The 21,205-nt window shown below is 37.2% G+C and overlaps 1 protein-coding gene across 3 annotated transcripts in view; it reads left to right on the forward strand.

Moving 5' to 3' along the window:
• SPTBN1 (spectrin beta, non-erythrocytic 1) overlaps window positions 1-21,205 on the forward strand; it is a 198,318-nt gene that overhangs the window by 8,740 nt on the left and 168,373 nt on the right. Inside the window, exon 1 of one of the 3 annotated variants that reach the window (XM_053200601.1) lies at window positions 4,399-4,422. The exons of the other annotated variants lie outside the window; for them this stretch is intronic. The gene's annotated coding sequence lies outside the window, so the exon portion shown is untranslated. Of the gene's footprint in view, window positions 1-4,398; window positions 4,423-21,205 lie in introns of those variants that run through there. 3 annotated transcript variants of the gene reach the window in all.

Raw genomic sequence — 21,205 nt, forward strand, 5'->3', positions numbered from 1 at the left:
CTCTTAACCCAGGCACTCCCACCCAAGGACAGAGGTTTCTAAACAAGGATTTTCTTATCAGTATTTATAGTGAAAAAGCAAATGGGACATACTCAAATAAATTATGGCACAGGATTGGCTGGAATTCAATATAGTACTGGTTTGTTAAAATATTACTGAAATGGGAAAATGCTAACAATATCATATCCAGTGGAAATATCTTTATGCAAGGGTATATAATAGGGCTTGACTCCAGTTTTGTTTTATTAAATAAAAGACTGGAAGGAAATACATTAAAATATTAGTGGTTTGCTTTGGATGGTAGGTTGATGGGTAATTTCCTTTCTTACAAGAAAGGAAATTCCAATGATGTAATGTTTCTTATTTTGAGTTTTGAAATGTTTTATAAATAGAGAAGAGTACAGTAAATATAACAGACTATCATGAGGGCTGTTTTTAAATGATCAAAAAAGCAAGCAGCTTTTCATTTTAAGAAAGGAAAGAAAAAAAGCAAATGTGGCCACCTATAGATCATTATTAAAGAATCGTTTAAACTTCCAAAGGATTGCCTCATCTGTCCTTCTGTACACTTTTCTAAGGGCAGAGGAAAAATGTGTAAATCGGTATCTTCAGGGTATAGAGCTGAGAGGAAGTAGAGCATTCAGATGTGATGGCATGCTAATGTGACTTTATACTAACCTGGGTCAGGTAGAAAAGTGGGGCAGACCAGGATTCTTTAGTGTTTCCAAAATGCACACTTGGGAAGAGAGGGCCCTGGAATTCTGTGACATACTTTCCTCACTTGTAGAAACCCAGCTACTGCTGGGATGTAACCATTAGGCCATCATGTTTCCTTGGAATTGGTCAGAAATATGGATAAAATTCCAAGTGAAAATTTTAAAATAAAAATAACTCCAGATGTATATTACTTCCAATTAATGGTTTCTCGCCATTTGGGAGTAGTGTAGGCTAAGAGTGAGAGGAATGAATTTTAATAATATCCTTCCTTCTTTGTATGAAAGGAAGTTCTTAGGTATGCATATGATTTATTGCATCTGTCACATAGGTGAAAAAGAGATGTATGTGTGATTGAGTAATCTCCACCATGAACGGAAGCAGAAGGCTATTTTAAGGCTTTGAAAGTGGGGAATTTTGTGGGGATAACATTTTGAAGGTGAATCTTAGGTATGAATCACATTGCCCTTCATCTTTGGTGGAAATGTTTGGAAGGAAATAGTACTTTTTGTTTCATGGTGCAAATCCCAACGGTATTGGTACTTTGTAAAATGTAGCTTGTAGAAATGAACTGATTCACTTCCACGAATTTTGTGTTTTTTTCTGCCATCGATTTTAAGTGGTTGATTGGGGAGGGTTTCAGATTAAATGTGCTTTGAGATGTGAAAGTAAGATGTTATAATTTCAAGATTGCTTAGAAATTGACCCTTGTTTATAGGTGTCATAATTCTATTCTTAATAAACTCTAAACTATGAAAGTAAACACCTGAGCGATTTTTAAAGCCATTTGACATCTCTGATGTGGAATATGGAGCATCCTTGTTTTTGATGTTAACATATAAACTTGAAGCCATTGGCTACGCAGTAAAGTCTGTATTAGAACATTATTACAAATTTTTATCCAACAGATGAACTAGGATGAAATGCAGAATGCTATATGTTAGCAGAATTTATTCTTTGGAGGTATATATGTATAATTAAATATATCTGTGCTTAGAACGTGGTTATCACTGGTGATGGGATTGTGGAAGAGTTCTGATGTCATCTCCACATTTCCCAAATTTTTAGAAGTACCTAACGATAAACTCTTGCTCTTTATCAAAAATATCCTAACACCACCAATAAGCCTCATTTTAGATGGATAACAACTAATAAGTAAAATGACTGATCAGCCAAATATACCCTTTGCTGTTCAACTTTTTTTCTGCCAGAACTTACAGGAAAGCAGTATTAATACTAAAGATGTAAAGAGCACTGAAATTTTGAAAAGATTTTTCCATTCCGTATTTAAATATGCAGTTTATTAGAGCCTTGGCGTTTTAGTACTTCTGTAGAGTGTGGGAAAAATGTAGGAACTGGGCCACAAGGGAGCGGGTAAAAAACATCCTCCAGGAGATCAGCGTCTATGGCTACTGTCTCTGGCTCTGAGTTTCTTGTTGTTTCCTTACCCTCTTGGGTAGCAGTTTCAGGGATAACTTTTGTTCTAGTGTGTTTGCTTCAAGGCTAAATCTAAACATTCAAGGGCTGTTCATTTTTCTGAAATGTTTTTCACCAGCTTACAGTCTTTGGGGTGGGTTAATGCATGTTCTTATCATGGTTTACTCCCCCTCCCCCTTTTAGCCTTTTTATCTTACTTATTTAAAGGGGAAGGAAAACTTGGGTTCTTCCCTAAAACAACGCTTATTTATTTTGTTCTCTGACGTTTAAACGTTTTATATTGTATTTTTAAATCTGTAGCATGGGAGTGTTTTTATAGTGAGTAGAATAGTCAGTAAGAGTTAAAATATTCACTTTTTTTTTTTACCTTCTTGGAATCCCTGAATATTTGACAGTATCTGCCACTATATATATAGTGTGTGTAATTTTTTTTCTGAGTGGCTTCTGAGGAATATATACTTTCATAAGGTTATAAATTAGCATAAAATCATCTAACATAAAGATTTTTTAACATTTAATTACCAAGATAATAAATGTTTATTGTAGATCATGGAAAATAAAAGTGAATGCAGAGAAGAAAATTAAAGTCACTAGATATTCAGTGACTCCAGCAACACGCAGTTAACATTTTGGTGTTTATCCTTTAAACCTCTTTTCCCTGTGTATATATTTGTTCATCTCACAAATAAGGGCCAAATTCTCAGATCTCAGGCTAAAGATGTCAAGTTTTGACAGTTTAAATAATCACTTGATACATGTAGCATGGCAAAACATAAAATCCTATTACTGGTCGTATTTAAAGCTGTGGCATGGACACTGTCTGTTGCCTAAGCTGTTTTTAATGGTGGGGGTAGTAAAGAAAAATGGTGAAGAAACAGAAAATCCAAATTTTATTATAGATACTTTTCTTCTTTCAAGAAAAAAATACAGTGAAAAAAAAAGAAAAAGAAAAAAAATATAGTGGAAAAATACCAGAAATTAAGTTCTCATTAGATAATGTGTGTTTTCTGTTTTGTTTTGGAAAGAATTCTCATCAGAGTTGCATTAATTCCCTCAAGGGACATCTCTATATGCTTTGGACAACATCTGATTTTACTTTTATCTTCAGATTTCAGAGAATCTTTAAAACAGCTACCCTATAACATGTTACAAATGGAATGGATATAGTTATTAGCATCTTGGTTTTAGAGGTAATAAATTTTACTGGGCTGGGTTTGGCTGTAACTGTTGAAAGCGTATACTAGAGCTCGACCTTCTTAGGGTCTTTGTATTGGCTGAATTCTTTAAAGTACTGTCTCTGGCTCTAAGATCTGTTTCAACGAGAAAAAGCAACGTACTTACTGGATTGTGCAAGCCAGTTATTTAAGCCCTGGGACATTGGATGGATGGAGGTGACTTGTTAGTGCTTCTTTGTTACTGTAATTCTGGTATTGGCCTTTTCCTTAAAAAGGTACTAAAAGAGTTTTTTTCATGTGCTTAGGGAAATGAGTGGAATACCCTTTCATTGGAAAAGAAAGTCCTTTCTAGCAGTTTCTATGAGGTACTTTGTGGTTGTTACTGGTCTTGTTTGGAGTGGTGGGCCCTGAGGAAAAGTGGCAATTGTCCTTCTTCCCGGGTTTAAATACTGAAGGCCAGTGGTAGTTCCTTTTACAGTGTAGAGGAAAACTCAGCTGGGCTTGGTGATGGATGGACCGAGATTGGGGTTTGGAACTTAGCTGTGCTACATGGACTTCTTCTCTCCAAATAAGGGATTCTTCAGAAACTCCCAACCTGATAGGAATCATTCTTTTTGAGGGTGGCCACAACTCATCAGGGGAAATGCTTGATGGTTATAGTGCCTGGGCTGTCCGAAACCTGTAGTAGGTACTTCAGCTTAACCTCCAGACACCTGCACATGTTGGGTCTAGCACTTGGGGAGGCACTGAGGTGAGACAGTGCTCAACGTATTCCCTGCACCCCAGGTTACGGGGAGATGGGGGACTAGGATGTGGCCTTATGCGGACCTCTGAATGGATAAGTACACCTGTCACTTTTTAAGGAAGCGAGTGGTGGTCAGAGGTATCAGTTGGGTAATTTTTCTGAGAGGGGCCTGGTCCTTCTCACAGCAAGGTTGACAACTCTGTGTTGCCAGCTGTCCTTAAATACCCAACTTATCTCCTGGGACGGAGTCAAGGATGTACTATGATCCTTGGAGCAAAGACATTCGTGTGCTGTGCTATTGAGCAGGAAAGAAGCCAGTGCACACTTAGTGGTTTATTCTTTGTTTTAAAGGTAAGTTTTGTTTTGGTTTGTTTTTGTCTGTTTTTAAATCAACACCCACTACTAAAGGAATTTCTGAGTTTCCCTGATAATCAGGATGATTTCTCATTTTGAAAAGCTTATTTTGCTTTTGAAGTGTGTGTTCCTGACTTTAAAATAGCAGCTTTCATTTAGTTCTAAGAATCTTGTTCAATTCATAAAGGATGAAAGTTTAATTAGAGAGCAGGTTAATTTGGGGCACCCGGGTGGCTCAGTTGGTTAAGTGTCCGACTTCGGCTGTGGTCATGATCTCGCGGTTTGTGAGTTTGAGCCCTGTGTGGGGTTCTGCACTGACAGCTCAGAGCCTGGAGCCTGCCTTGGATTCTGTGTCTCCCTCTCTCTCTGTCCTCCCCTGCTCACGCTCTGTATTTCTCTCTCTGAAAAGTAAATAAACATTAAAAAAAAAAATTAGAGAGCAGGTTAATTTATTGCTTTATTCCTGCATAAGACTATTCTTATCTGTCAGTTTAGTGTTTATTTATATATATATTTCCAGCTCTGAGGAATTATTTTGTTAGTGTATATTTACATGAATATTTTATTCCTAAGTGTGCATTTTTGTTGGGCTACACTCTTGTTAAAGAAAACTTTTGTTCAGGTGCAATAAATATATCTTTAGTGGGTCATATTTGAAAACTGGTTCTCAGTCTTCTCAACTTTTAAAGTAAGTAGATATTTAATGTAAAGAGTACCTTGATGGCTGGTCTATCTCTGGAATGTTGTGCAGCTGTGCAGAGTATGAGGCTCAAATGTGCTAATTAAATATATTTTTTTAAAGCAAGAATGGAATGTAGCAGCATGTGGTTAACCATTCCGGTTTGTTTTTGAAGAGGACTTTTTTTTTTTTTTTTTTTTTGGCCAAATATTAACAATTAGAGAGTATGTTGACTGAGAGGATGTATTACTAGGTTACACTGTTTTTTTTAAAGGAAGTAATGGGACTTATCAAATACTGATATAATCCTTTAAAATATATCCTGATTAATAATCTGCTTCAAAATGTAGACCGTGAGAACATTACTAGGGTTTCAGCATCTGTAATTAAGGTGTTTGTTTTTTAAGATTTAATCTTGCTTTTCCCTCTCTATATCCGTTCTCCTTCGTTAGTTGAGGAGTACTCAGCCTTCTTTTGGGCAGTGAAGTACAGCATTTCCCCCCCCCCCCAGTTTGATCAGTATTCTAATATTTATTTTGGGAACCAACTGTACATTGGATCATTTGGACTAAACGGTATCCACACAGATGGTGGTCTGATTTTTTTTTTTTTTTTTTTTTTAGTCAGACATTGTGCAAAGTGATCTGATGGGAATAAATGGCAGGTTGGTTGTGTAATGTGGCCACATCTTACTTAGTGTATCTTTAGAGATAAGTGGGATGTGATTCCAACAAGGCTGTGCATCAGAAGTTGGAATGTGTTGGAGAACTGCCAGGAGATTGGGAGCAAGCTGTATGACAAGCACTAATGTGGCCTTGGCCTGCCTTAAAATAGCGACCGTTCACAAAATATCTTGAAACTTGTCATTTCACTTGAGCAAAATCACTCCTGTAAACATATTCCCAAGAGATAGAAATGGTTGCTATCCTCTTTAGTTTAGTAAGGTTTACTATTATTTATCTTTTTGTTCCAACAGTCTTAAAAAAATCTTGTGCCTGTATATAGGAAAATTCTTCTGTGTAACATATTATCTTGGGTAGTTTTATCTGGACTAATTAGTAATGCCTTATCCCAAACTTCACATTGAGGTTCCTCTGCCCCACTCATCCCTCTCACTGCAAAATATGTAGTCTCCATGGTTTGAATAGAAATTTGGGCCCTAAAGGATAAAAACTAAAGCTCTATATTTTATGTCATAAAATATATGTGGATATGAATTGTTGATGTGTGAACACTAAAACATTGTAGAAGGATAGTAAAGGGCATTGGTTACTGTCCTGCAGAATGTTTTTTTCTTTGTTTATTGCTTTTTTGGGTTTGTATTAAGTTTTTGCCATTTATCTGCAGCACTTGATTCTTGTTTGTAATTGATTTACTTTCTAATTCTGGTCTCTCAATTTAAAAAAAAAATAGGCTTGTTTTTCAAAGTCAGGATGGTAAACTAAGGAGGACTGGGGTGTGCAGTCTTTCGGAGGAGTCCTGTACAGGTTTGAGCCCGATGGTGACATGATCATCACCTGCAGAGGATGAGGCTTGGTGGAGGTGGGGGCTGCCTGTGGGGATAATACGGTCAACTTACTTACTAGCTTGGGTACTGTGAAGATGACATTTTAAAAAAAGGAACATTTAGATTATTGAGAGGAAATAAAATAAGAACAGAGAGGACTTGGATGTTAAATATAATATGAAAACAGTGAGGGGCACCTGAGTGGCTCAGTCGGGTAGGCGTCCCACTCTGAATTTCTGCTCAGATCATGATCCCAGGGTCATGAAATCAAACCCCATGTCGAGCTCAAGCTGGCTTGGGATTTTTCTCTCTTCCTCTGTTTTTGCCCCTCCCCTGCTTGTGCTCTCTCTCCCTCAAAATAAACAAACATTAAAAACAAACAGACAAAAAAAACAGTGAACTTCATCTTGAAGGACTTAAATACAAACCAAATTTCTGTTAAGAATTTCTTGAAAGATGTTACTAACAGATATTTTAATTATCCTCTAAAGTCCATTAGAAATTTGGACTTAGACTAATTGCAGTAATTTTAGAGCTTTTTAGAGTACTTTGTACCATGGCTTTGTTTCTTATGTATTGCTGTGGTTAGATTTAGAAGTCATGAATTTTGCTTTGTCATTTTCAGTATCGTACACATATTTCAGAGGGCCTCTTCTCGTATAGAAGCATTATTTCTGGCTCTTATGTAAGTGCCTTTATACAGAGATTTTTATTTTATACTTATCAGGGCTTTGGTCAATAGAATTGAGGTTATCTTTCTACGTATGTTTTTAGAATATGTAAAAAAAAAAACATTTTGTGTTTTACCACGTGGAAAAATGTTCTGTGGAAAATGCATGGATACATCTTCTTTAGCTGTGCTGATCTTTTCATTTTTAGATGGCAAATGAGTTCTCTGTATGTTATTGTTGATATGTTGGAAAATGTATTTATTGAGCCTGTGATTTCTAAGTTGTTTTATGTTTTTGTCTTAACTTTTACACATTCCTTGTTTTTTAAACATACTCTTGGATAAGCATATTGGTAAATCGAGTTCAGAAGATGTGAACTATGAGCTAGAGCCACCAGTTTTCTTTTTACTTAACACACCATTATCTGATCTGCTTGCAAAACTATTTTGGATGGTTTTCAACTCAGATCATTTAATCTTGCAAGAGCCTTCAATCATTCACTATAAGAAGATAAAAAGTAAAATATTTGATATCCTTTTCCTAGGTTATTGTCTCAATTAGAAAATTCTTCATTTTAATTTTACACTTGCGTACTGGATGTCATCTCTCTGGGTTTCTATTCCTTGTATTGGCACAAGCTCATAAGACTGGGAACAAATATTTAGCATTCAAAATATTCCAGGCAAAAATTTACGGAATTTGCTTATAAATGTTAGGGGATGCACAGAACAGACACAGGGTTTTAGCTGGCTCTTTGTGCAGTGTGAAGGCAGATGGAAACATTACAGAAATCTGCTGCAGATGGCAGTGGAGTGGACAGGTGAGGACCACATGGAAGTTCATACCAGGCGTAGATGGAGTAGTGAGTTGGTTTATGAAATGCTAGCCATCTTAGATGTTTCTACAGCTGTTGTCAGCTAGCTGAAAATAAATTCAACTTGCTGGAATGGTAAGAGTTGCTGTCTGAATAGGCTTAGATAAAATAGTGCTTTAAATGCTCATGACAATGTCTGTTGTAACATTATTATTATAGGGAAAAAATGGTAATAAACCAAATACTCATCATTGGTAAGTTAGTGGAAGAAGTATTATGAAGGCACTACAATGTAGTGGTTAAAAGTGCCAACCCGGGGGCTGCCTGGGTCTGAATCCCAGATCTACCATGGACTCACTTTGTGACGTTGGGCATGTCATTAACCCTACTGTACTTGTGTTTCCTCATCTGTAAGATGGGGGCAATGATGATACAGACCTTGAGGGTTCTTGTGAGGATTAAGTAAGTGGACATAAATAATGAGATTAGTCTAATAGTGGCAAATATATAATTATTAATTATTATATTGATAAAAATATTATTGAAGACATTCTAATAACAGAGCTTTTTAATATAAAGGAATAAAAGCAAAACACAAATTTATATAAATGATATGATCTCTTGCCATTTGCAACTACGTGGATGGAACTGGAGGGTATTATGCTAAGTGAAATTAGAGAAAGACAAAAATCATATGATTTCACTCATATGAGGACTTTAGGAGACAAAACAGATGAACATAAGAGAAAGGAAAAAAAATAATATAAAAACAGGGAGGGGGACAAAACAAAAGAGACTCATAAATATGGAGAACAAACTGAGGGTTGCTGGAGGGGTTGTGGGAAGGGGGATGGGCTAAATGGGTAAGGGGCATTAAGGAATCTACTGAAATCATTGCTTCACTATATACTAACTAATTTGGATGTAAATTTTAAAAAATAAAAAATAAAGTTAAATAAAAAAACAAAAAAATGATATGATCTCAACTATGTAGAACAACAGACACACACACACACACACACACACACACAGAAGAAGGAAATACTCCACATTTTAAGTTTTTGTAAAGTGTGGTGGGATTGTGACTTTTGTTTTCATTTCAGTGCTTTTCTGTATTTTCCAATGTTCACCAATAAGCATGTCTTACTTTTATAATTTGAAAAAATAAACTTTTTTTCAAAAGTGCATGTCATGCCTTGTAAACAGTTAGTATGTTAATTATAAGAACATCCTGTTTATTCTTTGAAAGCTCAGGACATACCATTTGGCCAGAGTTTGATTCTACAGTACTTTCACATTCTTATAAAGTGCCTCGGCAATAAAACTCCAAACTTTTTTTTTTTTTTAATCTCATGACTTAGATTTTTCTGCTTATTCAGATGAATGGTATAGTAAAAAGAATGGAACATGTAGTTACATGAGTTCCATTTGTTAGCAATATGATCTTAGACAAATTATGTAATAGAGTTTTGGTTGTATCATGTGAAGGAGAGATGATGCCAAGGATGATGCCAGATGATGGTAGTTATCATCTACCAACTACCACTGTGTCAGTCTGTACACATTTCTGGCATTCAGTAAGTGATTCTATGTCCCTTACTGCCCACCTTCACTCCCCACCCTTGTCAACAAACAAACTAAATTTGGTCACTTCAAATTCGTCCGTACCATGTTGTTTAGTTTTAACTCCTTCATCTTCATTGCTTAATGTAAGATTCAGTAGACCAAAGTGGCTTTCATAAAGATTCATTTTTATAAGCTTATTCTGCTGTCTATCCGCCCGTTCTTCTCATACATCTGTGTATTTATTTTGTCACTTCTAGTCAATTTATATAGCTCTATTTAAGACATTTCCCTTCCATAGTGTATCAAGCAGTTTAGGCTTGGTGTGTAGTAACAAACATCTCCAAAATCTCAGTGGCTCAAAGCCATAAACGTGTATTTCTGATTCATGTTACATGTCCATCATAAGATGGCAGGGGGCTCTGCCTCACATTTTCTAGCTCAAGAACCCTGGCTGATAGGTCATAGAAAAGCCCTTGGCCAGAACTAGTCACATGACCTTGCCCAACTGCAAGGGGAGCAGGCAAATGTAATCCATCCATATGACCAGAAAGAGAAGAGACTGGGTATGTGTGATGATTAGAAGTTTTTGACCAAACCTAGATAACAGTGTAGGTCCTTTACATTGTCCATCAAGTTCTTTGAAGCACTAGCTTTGCAGTATGTTAACATGTATTATTTATGAAGAGAATGCTAGGCTAAGTAAAATCTAATAGGTTAGAACTTTTATAAGCTAATAGGTATTCTGAGGGAGAGGGAGAGAAATAAATATATGGTGTTTCCCAAATTTACCTGACCTTGGAATTCTTTTTTTTTTTTTTATAGTCTCTCTTAGGCTTAAGGTTTCATAAAATGTACTTGGGGTACACTAGTCTAGTATGAAACACAGAGCAAAAACTAGAGTTTCATTTTAATTATTACATAGACTAGGAAGAAGCTTTGTTTTTATTGTTAGAAGAGTTGCTTACTTGAAGAGTCTGATTTCTATCATGAATCAAATTGCAGGCCCTCAGTTTTTTAAAACAGTCTTTTTTAAAAATTTCGTCATTATTGGTTATATGCCTGTGTTGAATCCATATGATTTTTTCTTCATTTAGTTGCTGTTGTGTTCCAAGCCTACCATTGGAAAGAGAAAGGTAAACAAACCGTGACCACACATCTTAGTTGTTAGAAAAGATTAAGTTGGTTTGAACAAATGACCCAAACGCATAGAATTTTTTTTATTGGCTTCAACACTTTTTGTGGGTTCCCTCTGAGTTTCCATAATAAATTTTCTAGAAGTTTTGACACTACTGAAATGAGAGCTCTGGTAAACAGAGAGACAACTTTTTTTGAGAGGTATTGCATATTTCTCTACCAAAAGGCTTTGGATTTAAACACGATATTTGTTGCCAGGGATTTTATGCCTGCATATGTAACAAATCTCAGTATATGGAAGCTTTCAGTTAAATGTGGTTGTAAACTTCATGTAATAAAACTTTAGGTAAGGAGATGCTCTTCCTGTTTCATGACTATGCATGAGTAAAACTTAATAATCACCAACTCTCCAGACCTTTGAGTTTATGGCTTTTTTGTTTTCTTTCTGTCTTTTTTTTTTTAATTGATGAATTCAGTTTTTATTAGAAATTGTATGAAATCCAGGCTGAGAATTAAATTTTCATTTTGTCTTTTCTTTGTTTTTTTCCTTTGTGAGTGAAAAATTGCCCAGGGCAATTGTTTCCTGATGGGAAACATACTTCTAAATCTTTCAGCTAACTCAGTAGCACCCTGCTGCCCATCCAGCCCCTTTACCACTGCCATTATAATCAGGACCTGGCCAGTAGTAAACCTGCCTTTTGAAGGTGACTGGGGACGATTTGAGGCAGGGAAAATCTTCTTTAGAGCCATGGTTCCATTATCCTTTTTGTTGATTTTAGTATCACTGTCGAAAAAGCATTCATGACCCATCACAAAAACATTAAAAAGCATTTTTCACATGGCCTAGGGCTGACAGAAGTCAAACTTAATATATCCGAGGAGTGTCACAAACATGAGAGCCATCCCTCTTTACCACAGGGCTGCTCCCAAGCCTACTCACGGGACCCTTGCCTGTGGCAGGTCTTCCCTGTGTTTGAAGACCTCAGATCTTATGTTAAATTTCAGTAAAGGTAGCCTTGGTGTAGGTCTGCTTTGGAGGGAGGATTGTTCATTTCCTTCAGGGAATAGTAATGTGGCCCCATCGTGGATCTTGTGGACCTGCTAGGAAGCCAGCTGTTAGGAAATTTTGTGGTAGAGTAATGTTTTCCCATTGCAGGCTGCAGCTCATGGTCAGAAAGATTGTAGAGAATACATAGAATTAGAAGCTTTAGAGCTGGGCAGGACCCTATGGATTTTAGTAGTCCATACCTTTTGGGGAAAGAAGGAGACCAGCTCAGAGAGGCCAGGTAAAGCCACACAACCTGTTGGTAAGGGCTGAAATTGCCACCACTGCTTACTTGGGCCATTTTAAAACTATACATACATGGTGAGGCTACAAGTTAATGCTCATGTTTGCTGTTTTCACTCTGTCAAACTAGCATTAGTGTTTAATGGGAAATATTTATTGGGAAAATAGATAGTGTTTTCCCATAGATTAAAAAAAAATGAGAGAGTTGTTTGCTTTTGAATTAGGGAAAAAAAGAAAGCCCATTGTGTATGAAACTAAAAGTCGGCACATACAGCATACCCACCTCTGTCTTAATAGAAATAGCAAACACCTGTGTCCTGGCAGCTCAGGCTAGTCTGGAAGAAGGTGAAGGTCATTGTAAAGTAGAAAAGGATTTGGTTAAATATTGCTCGGATAAGCTAAATACCTTTAAAAATTTTCAGACCCAGGGATGTGAATAGAGGCTGACAGGAATTCTCTGTGCCCACAGTGGGTTTGTGTTGTATTTTATCAGTGATTTAAAGGGGGATAAAGGACAGTTCTGAAAAACATGGTCTTACCAGTTCTACCCACATGGATTTGTCAGCATGCAGGAAGTCTGGGGTATGATGGGGTGAAAGTAAAAAGAATAAATCCCATCATCCCAGTCTTCTGTGGAAGGTAAGACTTGGGAGGGTATCTTACAGTAGTTGAGTTCTGTTTCTGGAGCCACACTACCTGATGGAAGCCTGCCTCTGCTGGTTATTGAGTGTGGGTCTTTGGTAAGTGACCAGGTAATTTATTGTCTCAACTGGGTAGTTTATGAGAGTAAAAGGGGGCCCTCTTAACAACTGTGTCAGGACAGCATGCATAAACTCGGATTGTCTGAGGCAAACCAGGTAATATGGTCATCCTAGGCTTATCAAATTATTCCATCTTTGTGTCTCAGTTTCTTCATGCTGTAAAATGGGAGTGATGATAGTTCTCACTTCTTGGGGGAATCAGATTAAGTCCAATAGAACATGTGAAGTGTTTTGAATGTTGCTTGGCACATGATAAGTGTTCACTAAAGTCATCTATTAAAAAAACTATTATTTAGGATACTTAATTCACATGACAACCACTTACATATTCAGTTTACTTTCTGGTATCTTCATATTATTTCTCCATAGAAAATTTTGCTTTTAATTTTATTGATGGAATAATAACACTTACTAATGACTACTTCTATTTATGGCACCATCTCAAACTTAATTTACTTGATTTATCTGAGGCCTTTCTTCAGATAAAGGCCCTGAAACTAAAATTTACTGTTACTGTGCCAAATACCCAGGTATATGCACTTAGTTATATAATTAGCATCTGTGGTCCAGAGAAGGAAAGGCATTGGGACACATGTTTATCAGGTGGTGGCAAATTAGTGTTCACACTAGGGACACAGTTTTTATAGTTGGCCCTGAGAAATAGGAATGGTTGGATAGTTGATGGGGGGGCGGGGATGCCAAAACTAGGTCTCTTCCTTGACTCTCTCAAGCTGGATTTTCCCAGCACAGTGATGTGTCGGGTTGATAGATTTGGGAAAAACAAAGAAACCAGAATGCCCAGTTAAGTTTGAATTCCAGATAAACAGCACATCTTTTTTAGTATAAATACGCCTTATGCAATATTTGGGGGTTACTTATACCAAAAATTAATTTTTTATCTGAAATTCATCTTCAGTTTGTCTTTCTTTGTTTATCTGGCCATCTAGTTATATAAAGAGCCTTTTTACCCTATTCAGTCTACCTCACATTCAGATATATATACAAAAGTATAGTCCAGTTGCTACTGTAAACTTTGTGTGAATTATAATATAAAAACGCGCATGTGTTTTACTCTCCATTGGAATGGACAGTTGAGAAGTTGTTATAAGGAGCTGCTGCTGGGTACCCACCAACGCTAAGATGAAAAGGAATATCATCTGGTTTGCCACAGCAGCAGGGATTACATTTGCTCTGTGAGAACTTCTTGGCTGTGAATGTGGATGGACTTAAGCCAGCCCTTTTCTCCTTGGAGGGGAGGCCGTTGGGTAAGGTGAATTGTTGAAGCCTTGGTCAACTCAAGTTCTCAGTTTTATGACTGAATTATGTTAGTAGTAATCAGGGAAAGTGGGGGAAGATGTAATTTTGGATCATTTATATTTCACCTCTCAGTAGAGGGAACAACTTACTGTCATTAAGAGTGACCTTCAAATATTCTTCCCATTAAAATCGCCTCTTCCTGTTTTTGACTTTCAGTACTGCTGCCTAGAAAATGCTGGTGAATTTTTTGCATCAGCCTTGGAACTCTGTCAGCATTCCACCTGAAGGGCACTGTGTGCCTTTGGGAAATGCTGATTGGAAGATTAGAGGCTGTGGGAACTTGAGTGACTGTTTGCATTTTTTTATACTCTGGGTATAATGCCTCTGTTAACTCAAGCCTCAGAAACAGAGCTGCACCAGGTTAATGATACACTTGATGAAATTAGTAATGGCAAGTGAAGGTTGACATTGTGCCCACCCGAGAAGAGCGAGCCAGAAGACACGGGTTTTGGAGTGATACTGGCTTTTTAATTACTGCCATTTAAAAAGTTTCATGTGCTCCATGAAAAGGCACAAGTGTCAGGTTACTCTTTGAAGAAAAACCAACAGTGGCAAGAGCTTGCTGTCAGACGCAGATAGTATGTGGGTGAGTTAGCCAAGGAAAAATAATCCACTTAGAGCTGTTTATTCAAAGTGCTAGATTTGGAGGTGCATTTTGTTGCTAATTGGTGCCTTTCCAGAAAGTAAATTACTTGTATGTAAAGACACAGGCTAGCCAGGCTCTGGATGCTGATAGTTATTTTGAAAAACTCTTTTCCTTCCTTGTTTTACTTTCCTTTTTGAGCTCTTTCCTTTTCTACTCCTTGCTTTCTTTAGCGGCCCATTCCTTTTGGACATGGTTTTGCTCTTGAAGGAATTCTTCTAAATTTGTCCTCGTGTCGGGATTGATTTGCACGATGGGGAGAATATTTGACCCAATTGTTTACATACCTTAGTGTTTGTCAGTGTTTTGTTGGATGAGGATTGGCTATTAATGGTAGAAATTTTCGCATTTTAGAGCAGTGATACTCTTTCTTGTCAGCACATTGACATCACCTGGGGAGCCTTTAAAAATGCAGATGTCTGGGTCCCACCCCAACAAAATTTGCTTTAATCATCTGGTGGTAAAATGAGCACTGGGACTTTTAAGAGCTCTCCAGGTGATTGAAACATACAGCCCAGTTTGCATATTACTCTTTGCTCTCAGAATTACGACTCTAGTGTATGCTGTCCAGCAGGGTAGCATGTGGCAACTTACATTTACATTAATTAAAGGTAACTAAAACTAAAAATTCAGTTCCTCAGTCACACTGGCCACATTTCAAGTGCTCAATAGCCACATAAGTCTCATGGCTACTGTTTTGGACAGTGAAGATATAGAATGTTTCCAACATGGCAGAAAGTTTAGATTCAGGCTCTCTCTGTAGGATGTCAGCAAAACAGGGAGAAGCCATGAACATTGGAGAGTTCTGACACAGGAAAGACAGACTTGGAATAGAGCTAATCCAGCAGGACCTGCCAGTACCGAATTACCACATACGTTTTTAGCAGCCTTTTTCTCAATGGCCTTTTGGCACCAGAAGTCTTGCAGCAGTTGGTGAGATGGATTATGTGTCGCATCTTGCTGAAAGGCCCTGTTTAAAGCAGGCTGGCCTGCCGGGGTGTGGTAAGGGTGAAGGGCAGGAAAATGTGAACTCTGAGGAGTCCAGGGCCAGGAAGGAGAGAATTAAGCTTTATTTTCTGCAGAGCTGAAGAATGCCCTTTAAGGGACTAAAGCCTGAGAATTTGGGGTAAAACTAGGTGAGAGGCAAAAAATCCCTTCTGTTGAAGAAATACCTTCCCCAGTTGTTTGCCGTCTCAGCTGAACTCTCAGATGTGGGAGAGAAGGGTGGTGCTAGCTCATATTTCCAGTGAAATTTCCATTGTGGGTTCCCATGTTCTGGAGGGAGGGCAGATGGAGGTTAAGAGAATGGGATCAGACTAGATCATTTTTATTCAGACATGTCACATAAAATCCAAGTACGGTAGGGTTAAGGAAAAGAGAAAACGGTAGAGGCAAAATGTAGTATGCCGAAGGATGTAGATTTTCTAAATGATGCTTTCTTCAGGCAAACCCTCTTTCTAGAATCTGCCTTCTTTCCGAAATCTACTTCTTTTCATTTTATTGTTTATTTTTGGCAGTGTGTTGAATTCTGTTCCTCTTCTCATCCCAGAGTGCTGTTTCTTGCTTCATTATAAAAGGTGGCATGTCACATGTCCTGCATGGTTACACAAGCTGAGTGTGAGTGTGTGGATGATCTCTTGGGACCCTCTTCCTCAGATTTCAGTGTTGTGCATTATCTCATCCTAGTGGCTTCTTTGTGATTTATAGTTTCCTCCTTCCCCTCACCATTAAAAAAAAAGTCCTATCTCTTGTTATATTTTTGGCTACAGAATAACTCCAGATGGTACATTTTGTATAGGGGGAAAATAACAGAATTTTTCACACTTTCTGTGAATTATTTTCCTACTTTCAATTTTAATGAAGTTATTAATCTTACAAAGGACTCATTTGTAAAGACACTAATCATGAACAAACACACTTGTGTACAGTATTTAATACCACTGGCAAAAATTAAGAATATTATTACCCTTATGCCTTTGTATTATTTGTTACCATCTTACATCTTTAGCATCAGATGCTAAGGTAATAATCCATTTTTCTAGAAATGGAATGAGTGCCAAAAGTGGTATCAAATAAAATGATGTAATCGAAAGTACTTGGAAAAATACATGGCAATATAGAGATGTAAGTTACTGATTTTTACAGTTATAATTCTGAGTTGAGAGCTGATATGTTTCAAATGATGAAGAGCTTTTGCAAAGAGCATGCATACAGAAATCCCTAAGTGGGCATGTTTTGCAAAATATTACTGAGTATGTGGATTATTTATAGAAAATGTTCTTTACTTTGAAATGATCTTTTCTCTGTGGTTTTGAATCAGTTGGATTTTTCTGGATCAAAGAGAGGACCTATGATCTATTCTTTGAGCCTGAAATAGTTTTAATCCTCACTGTGTTTCTATATGAATACAAGGAACGCTTTAGCATTCATCATCCATTCTGATCTCACAGAGCCATCCCAAGAATCTGTTTAACTTTTCTGGTTGATGATGCAGAGAACAGAAAACAACTTTCAGACATTTTCTAAACAGATCTTTTAATTCCCAAAATATTTAAAGGGTCTTCTCTGGTTGTGCTCTTAAGTCAGGTAGCGCCACGTAAAAGGGAAACTAGGTAGGACATCTGAACAATCTTGAAATTACTGAAGTGGTGGCAAGAAACTTCTTTCAAAAGTCAGTTTTCCAGAAATTTCTGATTGGGAATAAGCACTTTAAAATAACTGAATTCTTTCATTAATCTGCTACATCTTAGTTTTCCCTCAGTAGTGGATATGTTTATAAGGTTGCTTCCGCAGCCTAGATGGGCATGGAGCTTCAGTTGGAATGTTGAATACTTCCCATTGCTGGGCTCTGTGCTGGCACCAGTTCTGCCCTCATGGGACAAGTGTTCAGAGGAGGAAATAGGGAACCAGTGACGAGTCCTTGTCATTGGTATAACTGTGGACATAGAATTGACATGTCTTATTTAGGTAGGTGACAGATATGAGGGGATAGGGACAGCTTTCTGAAGGATGATGACCTGAGATGACTCTGGAAGAATGAATGGTGTTAGCTGGAAATATTAGGGGGTGGAGAAGTCCCACCCGAGGGAACAGCATGCACACAGCCATGGAGAAAGAAGATAGTGTGCGTTGGGGAAGTGTTCTGCTATGGCTGGCGTGGAGGGACTGTGTTGAATGTGGTTGAAGCAAGATGAAAGAGGTCTTACATACATTGAAATGAGGTTTTACCTCAAAGATGAAGCGGGAGGCTTTGAAAGATTTTAGGCAAGTCTGTGTATTTTTCAAAGCTCACTTGAATTCCAGGATGGAAGAGAATAAATTTTTGTAGGGCACAATGGCAGAGTAGGCCATAATTCTATCAAGAAACACTGAGGGACTTTACCAAAGTCAGGGTGATAGCTCATAATATTTAGGGGGGGCCCAGAGAAACTGTTAATAATAAACCTGACTGACAGCAAAAACTGAATCCCCAAGGCATCGTGTCTGTCACTGTGAGGTTTTACCTTCACGTAGTATACATTATGAAGAGTCTCCAAATCTATATTCATTGGTTAAAGATTGTCCACATTATTAACAATTCTTTATAGTTTTCAAATATTTTCTGATTACAATTAGAAAATTGTAGATATTATGATTTGAACTATTGTGGTGGTCAACATTCTTTTTTTTTTAATTGTTTTTTTTTAATGTTTGTTTATTTTTGAGACAGAGAGAGACAGAGCATAGTGGGGGAGGAGCAGAGAGAGAGAGGGAGACACAGAATCCGAAGCAGGCTCCAGGCTCTGAGCTGTCAGCACAGAGCCCAACGCGGGGCTCAAACTCACAAACCGTGAGATCATGACCCGAGCCAAAGTCAGAAGCTTATCCGACTGAGCCACCCAGGCGCTCCTGTGGTGGTTAACATTCTTGATGAAGAACTGATCGGAAATTGTTGATCATATTATGTAAGAATAATTTTTAACTTTTTAATTTTTTAAAATTTACTGAGAGAGTAAAAGAGCATGTTAGTGGGGGAGGAGCAAAAGGAGAGAATCTTAAGAAGGTTCTATGCTTAGTGCTGAGACCAACTCTGAGCTCAGTCTCAAAGTCGTGAGATCATGACCTGAACCAAAATCAGCATACACTTAACTGACCGAGTCACCCATGTGCCCCTGTGAGAATAGTCTTTTAGAGTAAATATGTACCTGAGGAATCTCATGGAAAGTAAAATTTTAAACATCATATTTTAAGTGTCTTATAGCCATGTACCATTTAAAGTAATTTTCTTGAAACTTCTCTGGTTTGAAGAATCATTTTTAAGTAGCTGACTTCTGATTTTTCTCTTTTCTAAATCCAAATTGTCTTATTAGAGTCTTTGCTTATAGACCCTTAAAGAAACAGGCATTCCATATTGCTGGTGACCATAGTTAAGTTCTTAGATTCTGTTTCCAGAGAAATAATGTGGTACTTTAAGGGCTTAAAAAAAACCCAACAACCCTGTAAAATATTTGTTTTGAGAAATACATAATTAAAGAAAAAATTTATGATTAGGAAAGTAATACATTTAAGAATTTTCCTGTGATCCTGATGCTATTCTATCCCCTGTTAACATTTTGATAAATGTCCTTCTTCCTGGTCTTGTTTATTCATACTTGCTCACATACATACAACCACATAATTATACTTTTGTTTTTATATAATTATGTTCCCTTTGTTATGTCATGAGTTGTGTCCATTTAAAAAAAATTTTTTGAACATTTTTTTTCATGGCTATGTAAAGTACTCTTATTACTGGGCATTTAGGTTGTCTTCACCTTTTTTGCTGCTATAAAAAGCCCTGTGATGAGCATTACTGAATTCAAACTTTTATCTGAATTCTCGTTTTTCTGAAGATTTCTAAGAGGGGAATGCCTAGATCTAAGGAGTTTTATTTAACACCTGATCTAAGGTTATGTGTTCCCAGGACCTCCTTGCAGGTGTCTGTTTGACTTCTTCCTATGACAGATAGCTTCAAGCTTAAGCAAGCTTGATTTGGGTTTTGTTACTTGAACGGTTTGTTTCCCTAACTTTAAAAAAAATGTTCATTTATTTATTTTGAGAGGGAGGGAGGGAGAGAGAGAGAGAGAAAGAGAAAATCCCAAGCAGTGCAGACCCTGACACAGGGCTTGAGAGAGAGAGAGAAAGAGAGAGAGAGAGAAAATCCCAAGCAGCACAGAGCCTGACACAGGGCTTGATCTCACCAACCACAAGATCATGACCTGAGCGAAATCAAGAGTAGGATGCTTAACTGACTGAGCCACCCAGGCTCTCCCCTGCTTCTGTAACATTTATGTAAAATCATAGTGGTCTTTGTGCTGAGGAATCATGGGCATGCGTGTTAGGTCTCAAGCAAAGATACTCCCAGCCTGCAATAGAAATGTACTTGACTGCTGTGTAGAATTTCCCTTCTTTTCATTTGGAATGAGAATGAGATTTATTGGTTTGTATAAACTAGAGCAGAAGGGTTAATAGAAATAATAAAAGTTGTCAGACTGTTTAGCTCTATTATGCTTTTATACTTAGAGTCCTTTAAATCTGTTTAGAAAATTGTTGTGTAGTGTAAAGCATCCACAGAATATTGAATACAGTGTTTACCAGTGAAAACCCAATCTTTTGAAGTTTGGATAGAACCAAGGAGCAGTTTTCTTACAATTTCCTCTGTGTTCCAGATTACTCTTATTTTTGTATTCTACAAATGTATGCTTCTATCTGTTCTGAATTTAAATAGGTTTAAGTTGGGGGGAGGGTCCTAGACTAAGAATGTTTCCATGTAGAATTGCTTTTTCTATTTTTAGCTCAAGTTGTATTTACTGCAGAATAGTCGTTTAAACAAGAGGCCCTTAACTCTCACATCTAATTTTGAATGCCAGTAGAACAGGGTGACTATCAAAGGCACAGAAAGTTAGCATAACTTCCCCAAAGTCACATGAGTGGGTTACTGTCTTTTCTCGGAACATATAAAAAGAAAGGGTCCTTCTTCAAGACTGATAGAATCACAGTATCATGCTCTTTCTCGCAACACCACTGTAGAGAATTACAGAGAAAGAAGCAATTAAATGGTGCCATCCAAATCCTGAAAAGAATGAGGCTCAATGTAGGGGAATTGGGCAGTGGATAGAGTGCGAATTTTTGTATAACTGTAATTGATATAGGCATGACTCATTTGAAGTTAAAAAAAAATACTTCAAATGTGAAGACTGAATTTTAAAAGTTACAGAGAATGATTATTCACATTATAAAATGACTCATCCCTTATAAAAGGGATTTATTATCTTTCTTTTAAAAGGATATTCCCCTAGTGCATTTGGGTACTTGTCTGCTCATTGTCTTTTGTTTTGTTTTGTTTTTTTAATTAAATTAGAATACTCCAAGATTCAGTTTC

Source organism: Acinonyx jubatus, chromosome A3, assembly GCF_027475565.1.
Source record: "Acinonyx jubatus isolate Ajub_Pintada_27869175 chromosome A3, VMU_Ajub_asm_v1.0, whole genome shotgun sequence".
Taxonomy (NCBI): Eukaryota; Metazoa; Chordata; class Mammalia; order Carnivora; family Felidae; genus Acinonyx; species Acinonyx jubatus.